This window comes from Lepeophtheirus salmonis, unplaced genomic scaffold (assembly GCF_016086655.4).
Source record: "Lepeophtheirus salmonis unplaced genomic scaffold, UVic_Lsal_1.4 unplaced_contig_3988_pilon, whole genome shotgun sequence".
Lineage (NCBI taxonomy): Eukaryota > Metazoa > Arthropoda > Copepoda > Siphonostomatoida > Caligidae > Lepeophtheirus > Lepeophtheirus salmonis.
The window spans coordinates 1-15,527 of record NW_027294113.1 but is presented as its reverse complement, the minus strand read 5'-3'; positions in this window follow the sequence as shown (position 1 = coordinate 15,527).

The window sequence follows — 15,527 nt, the reverse complement described above, 5'->3', positions numbered from 1 at the left end:
CCAAAACTTAATATTACATAATTTTTGCAATAATTGCAACAATGTAGTTGTTATCGAGTGTTATTTTATCGACATCCTAAATGTCATCACTTTTGATTTAACAAGTAGAATTATCTAACTTTTGCAAAATTTGAACAAAAAGTTTTCGTCATTTTTTTGCCAATTTCGATATAGAAAAACAACATCAACCTTTTTTAGATGTATATGTGTTGTATGTTATATTTTTTTTTAAGTTTATAACACATTATTTTTTAAAGGTTATAAAGTTTGTCTGGAAATTGTAGCATATAAGGTTGCCAAATAAAAGTTTATTTTTAACTAAAATATCTTTCATTTTCTGAATATATATATTTTTTTTGTTTCTTCTTTCTTTTATTCCATTTTTCATCAAACTTCAATGCTGAGTTTTTTATGAAAATGCCACAAAACAATGCTTTTAGAATTTAGTAATCTAAATTTCCAAAACTTAATATTACATAATTTTTGCAATAATTGCAACAATGTAGTTGTTATCGAGTGTTATTTTATCGACATCCTAAATGTCATCACTTTTTTGATTTAACAAGTAGAATTATCTAACTTTTTGCAAAATTTGAACAAAAGTTTTCGTCATTTTTTTGCCAATTTCGATATAGAAAAACAACATCAACCTTTTTTTAGATGTATATGTGTTGTATGTTATATTAAGTTTATAACACATTATTTTTTTTATATTCATATAAAAAACAAAAGCCTACAATTTCTTAAAATCCCTCCAGAACACATTTTTCCTTATAAAACAAGCAATACTAAAAATTGTTCTTTATAAAAAATGCCATATATTTCTGAACTAGCTCCTACCCCAACTAATACCCTCCTTGTCCTTTTAAAATAGATCTGAATTCATTTTTATTCAAAAGTATTGAATGATTAGTCCTATTTTGGGAACAGAATCTGTACAAAATATTGGTTTTGCAACCCTAAGTGGGAATCCGAATACTCTTCCCTTTCCTAGATAATTACAGTAACTCAATTTGTAGAGGTATTTTTACTTTATAAGAAACTAATTCAGTAATTAATCAAAAATTATAGATCTTTGTCGGTATTGTATTGGGAGGTTCTCATCACTTTTAATGTCGTATAATAAAATAAATGTACTATTGACATAATCATTGATGTGGAATCATATGGGTGAATAATTATGTATTTACTTTACAATAATGTCATGTGTAAAAAAAGTAAATATTAATATTAGAGGAAAACTTAACTTTTGAAAAAGAAAAAAAAATTGTTTTTTTAACAAAGAGAATTAATTGTTTGATCTTATTATGGGTAGATAATACACTTGCCTTCCAACACCAGCATTCATACAAACATCAAGTCATGCAAACATTTTTCTAAAATGATGGATGCTTAATGTAGTTTTTCAGTTTACTCCTTGAAATATTATATTACTTGGAATTCATAATTTATATTGATAATGTCGTGATTCGATTTATTTGTAGATTTAGCTATTTTTAAAGGATGTCTAGTTAATTTAGTTATCTTTCGTGCTTAAAAGTTGTTGCTACTTTGTTTTTTTCTTTAGATTTCTTATATTTTTGTTTCTTCCATAATTATAATTTTGTTGCAATTATTAGATATAATTCAAACAATTTCATTAAAACCTATGAAAACTTATTATTTTCCCAAAATTTGCAAATAAACTACTTTATTTTATTATAATATAGACGTGATATTACAGATATAATTACACTTCACTGAATTTGATACAAAAATATGAACGTATCTTATCCACCTTGGATACAATATGAAGGTTATTTCTTCCACAAACGAGACTCTCCACTCACAATACCATCCATCTACCAGAACCAACGATTGAACTATTTAAGCATAGTTTCTATTACATATCGACAAGTCTTTGTTTTCATTAGGGAAGTGAAACTGACCTCAAACAATTTTTAATAAATGCATTTTTTTTGTGTGACACTTATATTTATATATTCTTTACATTTGTTGTTAACTTTATTAAGTTTTTTTTCTTTGTACTGACATGCTATTTTTAAAAATTTTAATATTTGTATTTTAATTGATTCACTTTGATAAAGAATTATTATTTTCATATTCTATAACTATTAAATTTAATACAACCTTTATAGCCTTGACTTATTACCGCAGGTCTAAAATAAAGAAATCTTTAAATTTCTCATGTGAAAAAAGTGGGGAAGATACAAACAATGCGTTATATATAAATTAGTTTTCTCTGCAACAATTTTACATCTTCATTCATATTAAAAAAAAATTATCATTATTTAAGTAATATTTTTTCAAAATTATATTTAATTTGAATATTTCTGAAGAATATATTTTTGACAGAGAAAATTGAAGTGCATCAAAGTGTACATATTTATTTGCAAATGTATATAAACGTTGAAAAAATATTAACAAATCATAAAAAAAGTAATGATCAGTGACAAAAGGGCATGGGGTATATGTTCAAGCCATTATAATTTGTTAAAATGAAAAATTTGGGGAAAAAATCACTTCAAAAAAAATGAAAATAGAAATCATTTTTTTTTCTTTGTTAATATAGCCAATCAAAACGGATAATAAAATTTATAAAAACCTTTTAAAAATGGGATTTTTTAACCTTCTGCTGGTTAAGAAATAATTAAGTTAAAAAATATTCATAAAATATTAGACATTGAGTAAAAGTTAAGATATATAATAATTTTGATATGGGGTTTTAAACGAGATATCACTCAAGTTGTTTTACTGTCAAAATATTTAATTTGTATTTTTAATACAAACTTTCCTATGGAACATTATTTAATTTATAAAAATGATAGGAACCAAATTAGTGACAATCAGTTTTTGATAAAGTTGTGTGTATTAGGTGAAACTTAATCTACGATATTTTAATTTTTATGTATCGGTGTCTTTATTCCTTCCATTAAAAAAAGAATTATTCATTAGTCAAAAGAGAATGAAAATAAAACCTTAAAGCAAAAAAGTTATGTCACTAAATCTATATTAAAAATTGCAAAAAGAACAAATAAATCTTAGCTAAGGATTTATCGAGATAAATAAATAATTTTAAAAACTAAAATTTAACGTTTAAAGTGAAATTGAAAAGTTATGACTATAAAATATTGAATATAGGGAATAAGTTAATATTGAGTTAAATTTATCTGCACCCTCTGCAACTATACATGTAAAATCAATCTGCAAATCTAGCTGTGTTAATAATTTGTTAATGCTAATTCCCCACCGCTTCCCCCTTCCCAAATGATGATAACTACCAACATTACTGTTTTAATCTTTATTATAAATTAACTGATAATTATTTTTAATAAGGTCAAATGCACATTTCTTTATGTTGTTGATAACTTGGTATGTAAATTAATAGTATTTAAATGAAGTATCTTTATATTTCATTACACAAATCCCATATATAAGAAAATTGTCTCAATAAAAAATTACTTATTTTTGAAATTATTATAGAAAAATTGTATATATATTTTTTTTTTAAATTGATCTTTAATTAACTAATAGATTATTTTTTCTTCAATTACATCTATTTTTATAATTAATTAATATATTTCCTTTTTTTGTATGAGATATTAGATTCATGATTTGAAAAGTATGAAAAAAAGAAAAAAAACTATTACAAAAGTGGGAAAACAAAATGTTTATAATTTGTATTCGCCTATTTTCGATACTCTTACATACAAATGTATCTTAAGGTCATATTGTCCCATTATTGTTTTCATATAACATCAATGTTGACAGTAGTTTTAAAGCATTTGTTTATTTAATATCAAATATATGTATATAAATATTTATTCACCATTTTCCTGTCTGAATCATCAATTTGGTGAGTGGGTGAATTAGTGGAAACAAATTTACCCACTCTAACAATATTTGATAAGGTTATAGATAGGGAAAACAAATAATAGATATCATTAAGAATATTTTTGCCATTTGTAAATGTTGATATAAAAGGTACAAGGAAAATACAAATATAAAAATTAAATTTTAAGTGTTGTGTATTAACCATGGAATTTTATTTATATAGAAGTTAACAACTTCATTTTTTCCCCACATGAGTCATTTATTCTTCTTTATATATATATACTAGCTAAGAAATACCTGGCGTTGCTTGGTCATAGAGTGAGAGGGATATCTCATGGAAAATGGTCTAATTGATTGAGAAAATTAAAAAAATATTCGGAAAATACTTCTATCCACTACATATACTAATAATTATTAAAGGAATGTATTGTTGTAGTCCAAAAAGATCCACGTAATTCTATTTCTCTTGGATTGTTCACACTATATCAATTTGGTTAATTAAAGTAATCTCTATGTTCTTGTCATAGCAACTCACCCCAGCCCCCCTCCCTCAAAAAAAGAAAGCTATTATTATTGCCTTTTGCAAACTAAGTAGTATTTATGAATATAAATAAAAAAATTATGTGTTATAAACTTTAAAAAATATAGCAACATATACGTATCTAAAGAATTGTCGAGATAATAAGTATATTTTTTATTTACTTCAAAAAATTACTAAATAGAAATTTGCACTGAAAAATTGGACTAAAACTTGTTGGTACTAATTTTCCAAAAAAAAAATTAATAGCATTTATTGGATTTGTAAAAGAACCCCAAGCCTTCAAATATTGTTATCGTACTTGCAAAACAAAAAATTTATGAAGATTAATGTTGTCGAAAAAAGTAATACTCGATAACTGCTTCATTTTTGTAAATATTGCAAAAATTATGAAATAAAATGTTCCGGAAATTGAAAATACTTTTGTTGTGTTTAAATTATACGATACAAAAAAGTGTTGCCATGTGGTATTTTTTGTTAAAAAACGGAAAATTGTTGTTTGATGAAAAATGGGGAAAAAAAGACAGATAAATTTGAAAAATTATTCAAAAAATGACAGATATTTTAGGTAATCATCAATTTTGGTTCGGCAAATTTATATGAAAACGAATCTTCAGACAAATAGCTACAAACTTTATTCAATTTACTAATTCATATTTTTGTTGGAAGTTAATTTTTTACACCTGAAAAAAACGAAATTGCAATTTTCACCGATTTTTTTAACCCATAACTTTTTGATTAAAAATAAATTTAGAAAACTTAGTAATTGGTTTAGTTCTTTTTCAAAAACGCTAATCACTTATTCATAAATAATTGAACCCCCTATCTAGTCTCCTTGAGCTGAAATAAACGGTTTTTGGATTTTGTGTATAGCAGAATTACCCTTTACATGGCCTCCCCAAAAATCGCAACCTCTGTCTTAGCTTGTCCCAGCTCAAAAGAGTTCCATGTAAAATTTTAGCCTCCTAGGTCATATGGTGTGGGAACATATAAGGTCATTTAGACACACATACAAAAACACAGAAAATCTCTCTTTTATATTATATAGATACATTATACTCATACAGTTCTTTATGCATAATTTGTATTTAGATCCTATTTTCATTGGTAATTCATTGGAAATAAATATATTATACTATATACATTGTAAAAATTAGTTTTGGTTGGAAGTTTAACAAATTTAAATATTGTCAAGAATAATTTTAAGGTTATTATTTTTTAATTGCAAGGAAGACAAATCCTTGTTAAAGTTTGTAATTTTACCTTTCTACAAAATGTTAAACACAATAAATTTAAGCCCCTATCTTATTTTAAAATAGTTTTGCCAATTCTTATTTTCTTAGTCCAGTCTAGTCTTAGAACCATTTCCATCACAGGGGTGTCCCCAGGATTATTTTTTTGAAAATCTTATGCTTTCCAAAGGAATTTAAGCTTTATTAATCGATTAGTTGTACTTCAATTTGATGTAAGAACTTTGGACAGTAAGTACAAGAACTTTTATGTTTTTTCGCAGAAATCCTACAAAGATAAGTTATCATGAGAAAAATATATATATAAAGGCTGATGAAAAAAATTATCATTTAATATATGTTGCCTTTTGTTAGAATATTCAATAAAAGTATACGTTTGCTTGAGATTTATGAAAAGGGAATATGTACCTTTAACTTTTACACGTGATGATATTTAGACTATTTATGATTAGATTTGAATTTAACACCATTAATAAAGTAAAATAATCCTGGATAATAGGTGTAGGTTTTATTTTATTAAGAACTTTCAAATTCAATATTTTCCATTTAAAAGAAACTTTTTGGTACCAATATCATGTTTCTAGTTTCATATTAAGAACTTTATGACCAATAAAAATATAAGATTTCAATAATTTTTATTTTCATAATGATTTATGGATATAAATATCTATATAAAATTGAGTGAAATTTTCAGGAATTACAAAGTACAGTATTGTGCAAAATATGTTACTTTCAAATACCTGGAAGGGAAATTTTATTTCAAAGTTAATTCATCCTCAGTTATAGGAATTAATAAGAAAATATTCATAACATGTTTACCAATTCATTTGTATTCTGATATTTATAAGTATAGAATGAAACATTTTAATTAATAAAGTAAATCTTATAAAAACCTTACTAAAACCTCTAGGGTCACGGGAATAATTTTTGAATGTTATTTTGATTTAAATATATAAAAAAATATTTTACATATAATTCAGAAATCTTATGTTTATAAATTTAATTTAAAATAACTACAATAGCCTTTAATATAAGTACTAAGTCACAAAACTGCACCTAATAATTTCTTGATGGATGTTGTACATTCAATTATTATACAATCATTTCTAAAAATGACCACATAAAGTATTTGCAGAATACTAAAACTTTGTTTGGTGGAAACTAATGATGCATCTCTTTAACACTAGGTTACCAATAGTTACTCCTGATTAAATTATCGACTTAAACTCTAGAGATTCAAAACTACTCTATCAAGTTACTTCCCTACTACATTATGCAAATTGTCTAGTAAAAAAAATTGCCAACTTTTTGTCCAAATCCATATTTATAGCATACTTACAGAATATAATATCACTAAACTAAAGACCCGATTTGATAGAAAATATATAATCTAAAAAAACTATAGAAATTGGTTTTTTGTCAAACTCAATATATAAAGTATCAGGCTATAATAATCTTTTTTTTTTTATATTTATTAAAATCCAAAGAAGTTGCATTATTATACAATATAAATAAACTTTAAAGTTTAAATTCAATCCAATGGACATAAGACATCATAATAAAAATATATGTACATATTTATAATCACAAGCAAATATAAAAATCAAAAATCAACTCTTTAAAAAACTCCAAACAAAAACTAAGAGCCATTTTTTCTGTACTTCTGTATCTTCTTACAATATTGTCAATCTTTTTTATATGGTTTGCAGAGCCTGTATCAAGGAAGCGAATGATAATGTCTGCCCATGACCAATCAATGGTGCCAACATTGGGAATCTTCATACTGAGCACTATAAACCTACCAGCAAAGGAACTTAAAATGGTCTTTCGTCCTTTGTATAATTTATTTTTCATTAGTTTTATAATATTTTTTTAACCCCTGTTTTATGTTAAAGATAAATTAGACGCATTTCAGTTTTTTTTGTTGACAAAAGTATTGTTTCTCTCTTGAATTTTCCATATTTAGGCTCAAGTACAATTATTCAAATTTAAACCCTTTTTATGACCGTGAAATGACCAAAAAATAATTACATGTAAAGATGTTATTATGGATCATTTTGATCCGCAAACTTATTAGTGGGCTTAAATCCCGAATAAACTTACTTTTGTGGTATTCATTTTTGTCCACCAATTTCTACTTTTGTTAATTGACTCCCAATCAAGCCCAAATATCAAAGTGTGGGGTGATGATAAGGTTTAATTCATTATTCTTTAAAATTTATCTTTATATTTTGTTGTTATATGTTCAAAAATGAGCTTTATTGCCAAATGTACAAAATTTAATTTGAATTCTGCAAATTAACATTTAGAAAAGCAATAAGGGCAATAAAAGACAAATCCAATGAAAAAATAAAATGCTGTCAATATATTGAGAATAAATTATATTTTAAAATACCTTTTAAAAATGATTTGGGACAATTTATTTATATTGTGTATTTTGTGACATTATACTTTTTAAAAGTCCGATTAGGATAAAGGAATCAATTTTCTAACAATTTAGATGTACTTATAATTCATTTAGAAATTATTGTCTATATATTCTTAAGTCATTTTTGCTACTTTGAATATATATATATATAAATTGTTTTAAGTCGCAAAAGTAATATGAATTACTTTCAATAACAATTTCATTCATAAATCAATCAAAAAAATTATCTAATATTTTTATAATACCACGACGTTTCCCTGAGCCATGAAATTATTTAATATTTATCAGAGATAATAAAATTACTAATATACCTTTATATTTTGTAAGTATTATCATAGTCTATCGTTTAGAAAAAGCAATAAAATCCATATTTTTATTTGAAAATAATTTTTTTTAAAGACATTGTGGAATTATGAACAGTGTATATATTTTATGTCTACTATTGTAAAAAAAAAATTAAAAAAGGGTGTGATCCCCATCTTTCTAGTACTCCCAGGTTTAAAAGTACTTTTAATGCTTTGGCATCTACAAGACACTGGTATCCCTTTTATTTATATATTTGTCATTGGATTCTTTTTCTTGATATTTAAGATATTTTTGAAGTATTAGAAAGAGTAATAGAAGATCATTAAAATTAATTAAAAAAAATATCTTATAATAGAATTTTATATTTATGCTATATAAGTCTTCAAACTATGTTATTTTTAGAATTTGATAAAAAAAAATGCTACCTATCATATGGAGGTCAAGTATGGATTATTTTTTATAACTTATTTGTCTACAGGGTTGCTGAGATAAATCTGGACAAAATTCAAAAGTGTCTTTTAAAAATTGTAGACTACATAGGGATGTAAACAATAAAACAACAATTATATATTTGACATTTATGTATTATTTTATACAATGTGACTGCCCTCAGCAGCAACCCCTTTCGTGATGTCGGCCCTGATGCTCTCACCGGCATTCTCCACATCTGCAGCCGAGATCCTCGCCCACTCCTTTTTCATGGTTGTCTTCAGGCTCTCCAGGCTGTTGTGGTGCCTTGAGCAAACCTCCAATCGTCCAAAAAAAGAATACATACATTTAATCAGGTTTATTAATTGTTTTCTTTCTTTTTGTTTAAGAACAAGAAAATTTTTATGCTCTTCTAGTGTTTTTCTTAATCAAGAAAGTATTATGAAGGTTTAATTACGGAACTACATTTTCCTTCAGTGATCGGTGTTTGATTGGTTTTTCCAAGCATATATATTCTGTACGAAAATATTTGTCAGTGAAATGAAGAGAAACAATAAGTTCCTTAATATTTTAAACTAATTTTGAATCTAAAAATATTACAAAAAAATTGATGGGTGTGGTATTTTAGGTTCTAAAAAAAAATATTAGTAAAACAGAATTTTTATATGATTTTTTAAAAGCAAATAAGTTGATTCTAAGTTCAAAGTCAAATAAAAAGTCATTACGGTTATAATGCCTTTTGAATTTGTGATGTACTTGTTTCAAGTAAATTTAATTTTTTAAGTACAATTCGATGATATATTTGAGTGTAATTCTGTTTATTACAAAATTAAGAGAAGTATCAAACTATAATTAATAAGTATATAATTTCAAAGTATGATAGCTTTCCATTTTTTGATAAGCTCTTCATTTTTAATAGAAAATAGATGAAAAGAAGCCTTTTAATGCTTTTAACATCTTTTCAAGGAATTTTTTCCAATTATACAGAATAGAACTACGTTTGCAGATATCAACAATATTTTTTTTTATAAAAATACTGTTTTAAAATTTAGTATAAAGTGAGGTTATAAGACTTATATAGATTTCTATAGTCAGGGATATTTATATTTAATTTTTTATTTAATATTCTAATGTAAGACTCTTCGCTCACTTGCTGTTTCAAAATTCAAACCCAACTACTTATTTACTACATTATTCAATGTATTTTATGAAAGAATATTAATGAATTTAAATAATATTTGTCCAATAGAAAAAGGTGAGCTTCAGAGGTTTCATGACTTTTAAAATATCCACTAATCCATACATCTAGTTAATTCATGAGCAAATGTATTCCTCGATGTTGTTTACATATATTGATACGCCGAAAGTAATATATTATCTACGCATAATAAGGTGGAAAATCAAACAATTTTAGTTACTTTTTTTTTTTTACAAATATTAATATTATATATTTTTTCACACTTGACAATATTGTCAAGTAAATGAGTAATTATTCACCCTTATGATTCCACATCAATGACTACGCCAATAGTACACTTGTTATATCATACGACATTAAACATTATTATCTTTAAACCTTTTAATACAATAACAACCCAAAACGTTTAATGTTTGAATCATTACTAAATAAGTTTCTTCTTTAGTAAAAATATCACTTTATATGGCATGCTGTAATTATTGGGTAAAGGGAAAGTACCCAGTTTCCCTTAAAGTATTGTGACGATACCAATATTTTTGTACCGGTTCTGGTATCAAAATAGAACTAGGTATTCAATAATTTTTGATTTGAGTAAAAAAAAATGATAAAAAAAAATTCTATTTACGAGCACAAACTAATTTACCTAATATAGGTAACTTATGAAAAATACCTATTATCCCTCAAACTGCCATTTTAAATAGAATTAAACTATACAATTGTATATAATACAATATTAAATAATTTTTTTGGTCAAATGTCCTAAATAGTCACCGGCAAAATGTCATCCGGAAAATTGTATTTCAGGTAAACGTTTTAAACGAACTATTCTAGATCCTTTTTAAACACGTCAGTGCCCCGGTACTAATCTAGGACCGGTATTCCGAACAACATTAGTCCTTCTGCAATTTTTTAGTCTCTTAATCGAGTAAAATCCTTGAATATGTAAATCATGTTTAGTACAAGTCCCCAGAAAGTTGAAATTACCATAAATCATACTTAATGACATATTTCAAAATTGTAAGGGCATTAAAGTCCAAGTTGAGTCTTTGATTGCGTAATTAAACCTATTTTTGTATGAGAGTTATTGTATATTTGTAGTGGAGTAATAATTAGTACATGGCTTGAAAAATCCGGGGCTTCACACAAAGATGGTGCTATTTTTTTAATTCACTCGTTTTCAGTTAGTATCAGCTTTCAAAAGATAGCTGTCAAAATTCCACTGTAACAAAACCATTTTTTTATTTAATTTCTATACTACCTCTTGATGAAAAAAAATATTATTCCGGCAAAACAAGAGGTCAAAAATTTTATGGGGACAACACTCTATCAAAAAAATATAGTAAACGTCGGTTTGCTGATTTCAAACGTGGTTGTAGATACATCAATAATATAAAACGCAGTTGACCTACAAATGAGGCAGTAACTTCAGAAAACAAAAACAAAATCCCAGAAAATGATTTTAAGAATTGGAAAGTGAAGTTGTATGAGTTAGATGGCAGTTAAATTTATCTTAATTCCACTGTTCATTCGAACTAATAGCAACTGGTGTACCTCGTCCTAAGCACCTGAAGGCACAAAAATTGTCTGGAAAGGTTATGGCCTCGGTATTTTATTTTGGGATCTGCATGGCATTTTATCTACTTTGAAAAGGAAAATGCAATCAACAATAAATATTTTATAACGTTACTAGAGCGTTTGAAGGACAAAAAAATGGAATACACGGCTCCATTTAAAGAAGAAGAAATTGATGTTTCGTTAGAACAACTCCCAGTGTCACAAGCCAATCAAAATATAGGCAAAATAACATTGATTGAACTTTGCAATGCTATTCAAAATACACGATATTCTCCAAAGTTGCCTTCCAGAGACTATTGGCTTTTGGCAGACAGAAGTCGAAATTCTTGCCCATAAGTAATTTCAATCCAATGAAGAGGTTATCGCTGAAATTGAAAACTATTTTGAGGTAAAAAATCAGGTATATCATATTTTTGTGACATTGATATGTTAAGCAGCGCTAAAATGATTATTTTTCTCTTAATTCATATTATATTGATCAATTTTTGCCCAATTTTGAACTAAAAAACGTGTTGTCCTTGTTAATCCGGAGATTTTTCAGACCATGTGTTATATTAATTTCAAAATGGTTTGTTACAAATCTAAGCATAATTTAATTATTAATATTTCAAAACATTCAAGAGATATTTTAATAAAAAATATATTTGAAAAATTTCTGTTGAGGTAATTTCTAAAATTTTGAATTTGAAATGCATCAAAGTATACATTTTAAATTTTTTCAAAACATGTAATTTAGAAGTTTCCGTAACAAAGAAATTTACTATTGAAAATCTATAGCATAGGGGCTCTAAAATTTCCACATGGCCACACTTGTTAAAAGATGCTACTCGACCATTGGAGATGTAGTTTATGAACTTTATTCTACTCATTCTTGAGACTCGGAAGCAGAGCTGTATTCGAGGCTACTTTTTCCAAGTCCAAATAGGTCCCCAGTCATCATACTCCAAGTATAACTCATGGTCAACTTCAGACTATTATTCAGAGTAGATAAAGTCAAAAAGAATGCGATTATTTTCCTACATTATGACGTTATATAATATGATTGGTTGCATGTTTTGTCAAAATCTATCTGGCTTACCCATCAGTGGGTATGATACATCAAACTGAAAATACTAGCAATAATGACGTCCTAGTATATGATTGGTTGGATGTTTTGTCAAAATCTGTGTGCCTTGCTCAGTAAAATCGGTAAAAGTTGAAGTGTCGACAAAGACCGATTACGTGATAGTCTAACTTTGTATTTCTATTAACCTTGCATAAACCTTGCTAGGCAATATCATTGACGTTGCGAAAGCATACCAGAGAAAAGTGATAGTTAATCAAAACAATAGAAAATCCTATTGTATTTCTTGCTATAGCTCCGACAGTTTTATCAAATTAAAGGCATTATTTACGTCTCATTGGTTATAATATCCCATAATTACAAAACGTATATATTATTCAAATAAGATTCTATTAAATCTATATATATATATATATATTTCCACGTTAAAAGTGCTGACTTGTGTAGACTATAATTCTACCTCCAGAGGGCAAACATTCACAAAATATCGCATTTAATTAGAATAATGAACCCTTTAAACCTATTGATAATCATGTTTTGATTCATATTCTCAACCATGTCATATATTTAAACTAATTATACATATTGCATAATGTTATGCAAACATAAACTTATATCAGTTGGGAAAACACAAAAGTGAATGGATTGAAGGGACCAAAGTTACTCAAAATCTAATTTATTTTAAAATCAACTATTATAGATTTTTGAATTGTATTTTAGTCAGAACAATCTTCCAAATCCATCATTAATATTTTTAAAGCCTAAAAAAAATTATATTAAAATATTTATATACTATATTAAATAACCTTTTAAAAAATACTATATTAACCAATGTATTATCATCTCTAATTTCTTATAATTCTTATTAACACATTACTATTTTTAGGTTAAACATTGCAAAAAAATATGAATATTTGAAACACTTTACAGGTTTTTGACATACATAACTATTGCAGTTTGAATTTTTTGTCAACTATTTTTCTTTTTAAATCGTCAATTCCTTTTTCAAATCATCATTCTACATATTTTCAATCTTTATACTCAAGCTGGTGCTATATATAGTGTGATTCATAATTTTTTATTTACATAACCTATGGACCCTAGTAGGTATGACTTTGAATTCTATTACTCAGGAGATTGTAGAAGAAGGGATGTGTGATTAGAAAAGAGTTGGAACTGCATGGAAAGACATTTCATTCATGGCCGTTTGAATGGATCTCTCCTACAGATAAATCAAATATATTGATATGGGTTCTAGGTAATTCTATCTGTAACATTTTCGGCAACTGCATTTTTTCTGTTGGTATTATTTCCTGGAGGAGATTTTATCGTATGACATCTTCACCGACTTTATATGTTTTTCTATTATCGGTTCGAACTTTGCCGTTATATCTGGATCAGATTAATTATGAAGTTAGGAGAAGAATAAAAAAGAAGTAATCGGTAATCTTGTGCTGTTTATATATTTAATATTATAAGAAGGAGTAAGGAATCACGAATCTGGGATGCTGAGTCTATTTCGAACAGAATCAATGACTTATGGCACGTTAATGACTCATAGTTATGGCCTTAGTTGAGGTTTGAAGAAATGGAAAAAACTCAATTCATAGAAGGAAAGGAATGTTTCTTGATGATTTTGCATTTATTATTTATGTGCAGCATATTTATACAAAGTTTATAGATCGCCTCTGGAGGAGCCGATAGTTTGTCTAATATTTTTATTATTATTTTTTATTCTCAAGTCATTATTTATGTTAAGATTTAAATATCTTTATTCTAACTAAGTAAAAATTATCATTTCTTTATAAGAAAATAAAAAGGAAAAGCAAAAAAATGAATACAAGGTACTATGATGAATAGCTAATATGATCTAAACAAATTGAACTCCCACAGTTATAACTCCTATAAATTAAATATTTTAATAATATGATTTTAATGCTTTCATTTTCTTAAATAACGATTATATATTAAATTACTTAATGTGTAAAATAAGAACACATAAAACGTACATAAAAATAACTGATTTTAAAGTGTCTGAAGATTCCAGGCAATACTTCTAATATATTTTAATTTTCCAATTGTATTGTAATTTAATACCTGGTGTTGGGTCTTGCACTTATGTCGTTAGTCATTTTCTTTCTATTAGTACAGTCACCTTTTTCTATATCCAATTATAGCAATTACTTCTTCTTTTCTTCAACTATTGATTAATTTCCAAAACATTGGGTGCATGCATGACATAGAATATTTTAATTCCCCATTTTTTATAGAGATAACATCAAAAATATATAAAAGTAGATAATGGGTATTTCTTCTAAATCATATTTTAAATAAAAGTCTATTTGATATGGTATATTATTAATTAAAAAATATATTAAAGTAACTAATTTCATCTAGAAAATACATAGAAAGACCGTAATTAAATTTACATTTCTAAAAATTTTTTGGTATAACTTTCAGATCATTTAGTAATTATGCATTTCAACACTTTTAATTTTATAAATGATCCTTAAATTTTGAATAATATTGACTTTTTGTAGTTCAAAATCATTTGTTACAAGTGTTACCTATGTGTAACATAAGTTTTTTATAAACTTAAAGTTTATGAGGCTAAAGTAAAACTGTTGTCTCGTGCCACCAATTCCTAAATAGGTAGATATTTTCTGCAACAATAGATACAATTATCAAAAAGACAGATAATGTAACGGGATAATGAAATCAAAATGTGAAAACAGTAACTATTTAAGTAACTTCTTGGATATAATTCCTATAAATGTTTAATTTGTTCACCAAAAATCAACCTTTGGAAATTAATCAACAAATACATTCGTCGAAGAAAAGATCCTATTGTAAAATATATATCACAAAATTAATCGTTTCAATCAAATTAAAAGTAAATATTTATT